Source organism: Pinus tabuliformis, chromosome 6 (assembly GCF_031772625.1).
Source record: "Pinus tabuliformis cultivar Carrire ecotype Pingquan chromosome 6, CPIR1, whole genome shotgun sequence".
In the NCBI taxonomy this organism is placed as follows: Eukaryota; Viridiplantae; Streptophyta; class Pinopsida; order Pinales; family Pinaceae; genus Pinus; species Pinus tabuliformis.
Window position 1 is genome coordinate 1,493,426,663 of NC_142292.1, and position 3,155 is coordinate 1,493,429,817.

The following is a 3,155-nucleotide window of genomic DNA, read 5'->3' on the forward strand; positions in this document are numbered from 1 at the left end:
TTTTGTTGATGGTGCTTGTCGTAGCACATGAAACCTCTCTTCTGTAACATGGGTACTCTATGATCCTAATGGTGAGCTAGTTAACTTACAAGGTATCTGCCTTGGTCGAACAACCAATAATATCATTGATTATAGTGCAATTATTGAACTGTTGTCAAAAGGAGTTGCTCTTGACATTAGGCGTTTATTTCTTAAGTTGGATTCACAGCTCGTTGTGTTACAATTGAACAATCATTATTCAGTAAGAAATCCAGAAATATGTATCTACGTGTTAGATTGTTGGAAATCAATTTTGATTACATTACATATCAACATATTCCACGTAATTTAAATACATTAACTCATGCATTAGCAAATTTTGTTCTTAATAGAAATTTGCGTCATTTGTAAAACCGAATCATGTTATGAACACATAAGTAGAAATAAAACACACACACACACACACACACACATATCGCATGTGTCAGAGTGTTTACATCAAAATGTCAAAAAATAGAGTGTTCTGAGACACTTGGCTTTCAAAGCCTACCAAATGTGTAAATTATTAGAAGAACTATCAAACCGCGTGGTACTCATGGTAGCACGCTACTACTCTAATCACTCGGCCTAATAGCCGACGCAGTCTTGCAGAGATTCCAACTGTATGTCTCTGCCAACGCAATGGAATATCATCGAAGGTGGCATAATCTAGAACCCCTTGGGTGATTTCCTCCAGATTGCACTCCATCTCAGCTAAGGGATCAACCCCTTCCTCGTAGTCTGTAGCCACTATCGGATGGGAAGCTCACCGTGCTATTGGCGACATGCCTAGTGGTCTCTCTAGTCCCACATCTGCACATTTATTATAAGTTGAGTCATAGAATACATTCTCATAAAAATCATAAAAACTTGAAAAAAAATCAAAAAACAAGTTTTTACCTGCGTCAGTCCACTATTCGCCTAGTGGCAGAGGTAGATCTGGATCCCCTCTGAAATCTGTGTTGGCATAAGCATATTCATCCACCATAAGTAATTGGCATTCAAGCCAAGCAAAGAACTGTGGTGGGTAGTGCATATGTTGGCTCATGCCTCCTCGAGGCATGAGCTGGCTCCATCTCACGAGCCTCAGATCTCGGGGGGTAGGATGTGGTACTTCTACCCACTGATACTAGAAGAGCGGTATTCACTCCAAGAAGAAGGTCACTAGTATGGAACCAAACCTGAACTGCTTCAGGTGTCCGTGCTTACCCTTGGTCAGTTGGCGCTTCATGTTCGCCAAAAGACCTCCACACCAGTTGAAGATGGTGGGGGTCAAACAAGCAATAGCGTACTGAAACTGAGACTTGGAAGCCTCATGAAGAGCTTGCATGCCAGATACATGCACCATGGTGAACAATATTATTCTCAAAACAAGGTTATTGGTGATTTTTGCAATCTTCACCTTACCTCTGTTGTTTATCTCAGCTCCAAGATAGTATATATGTACTAGACTCCTGGTACTCTCACCTCCTTGCCGAGATCCAAAGAGTTGAATGGCTTCTCCTCGATGGGATAATATCATGATGAAATAGATGTCCATTTCCTCCAGTTCCAGTTCTTGCCCTTTGATGATGAAGATCTCTCGATCTACATCCCAAAGGCTGATCAGATAAGGTAGCAACTCCATCTGTGCCCTCAACCCTTTGTTCCGAAGAATTTCAGTAGGTCACAATCCCTCAATGCATTTATGCATGTCGGACCTTGATATGCTTGGTGATCCTCGACCTCATGGCCTCTTTATTTCCACTCTAGGACCATATTTCTGCTGCAAACAACATTTAAACATTTTTTAATGCTTTTTCCATGGATAAAAATCAACATTTTTTGCTTTAAAATGGGTTTTTAATCTCCAAAAATCGTTCTCAATGCCATCGTGCATGTTTTTCAAAATAGTGAGATGGCATTATGTAAGCCTTTGGGCTCGAGCACCTCCATCACGGGTCTGATGACCATACCCGTGATGGTCGCTGGCGACCTAAATTTTAAAAATCCTCTTTTCTAGCTTAAAATTCACGTTAAAATTGCATAAAAAGGTAATGAAATGTAAAAGCAGGGATGAGGCTCTTACCTGTCGTAGACGGCTCGTGAAATGGTGCCCCGGATCTCCCACATCAACCACTCGAAAATCAAGGAAATTAGGGCACAAAAACACTTTCAGAACTCAGTATGGTAAAATGGTAAAAATGAAATTACTTTTGCCTATTTATAAGTTTTGAAATTCATTTGGTCAATTATTTTTAATATTTTAATATTTTCTTGATATCAATGATTAGTGTGTTTCTTGTGCAGTTACAGGTTCCTTCAATGTCAATAGTGATTATTACTGACCGATTCTAGGATTTTTATTTTATCTCTTTTTCATACTCCTTAAATAAACGAAAACGGAACCCCCCTGGAGTCATTTTTCAACGCTTTCTTGACTCTCAAAAATTGAAAAGATTGCTAAGTACTTGTCATTTCGAACTCATTAAAGTAAATGAATTGACATCACCTCAGTATACGTTTACCCCTTTTTCGGGCTAAGACTGACTATTTACGGAAAAGGTACACCTTGTTCGACATGGTTAAGAGGTTCCCTCGGATTTTTTTTTCTACCTTTTCGGGTTCGAGGGACAAATTACGAAAATGGACATGATGGAGTTTTGTTTTTTGTTTCTTTTTCAAACTCTCTAAACATGAAAAAGATACCAAGTTATTCTTACGCTAAGCTAGTTAAAATTTTACGATGAAAGTCTCGTTACCATGACAAGACCGAGCTTCTCCTTCCTAGGGCTTGTAAAATTTACTAGGATGGATTCATTAGAAGAATGAACATACATAACAAGCACATGCTATCCCCTTCAAGCTTGTGATAAAAATAATTGGGGTACTCGCTAGAAATAGTAGGGGGAAATGAAGATGAGACATCCTTTGTATAGGCAGCATGTTTCTCTTGAACATGACACTCTTCTGCTCTCGTGTCGGGTTTGGGATATCCTCACTTAGTCACTTGTCCTATCGGATTTGGGTGATCCATCTTGCCTCTCATTTGACTATTCCACACTATCATCATGACCTTTAGTCCCGTGTTGAGTCAAATGTTGCCACACTCTGGATTCGTGTCGCCAATATGTTCAAGAGAAGTCCAATCTGCAGTT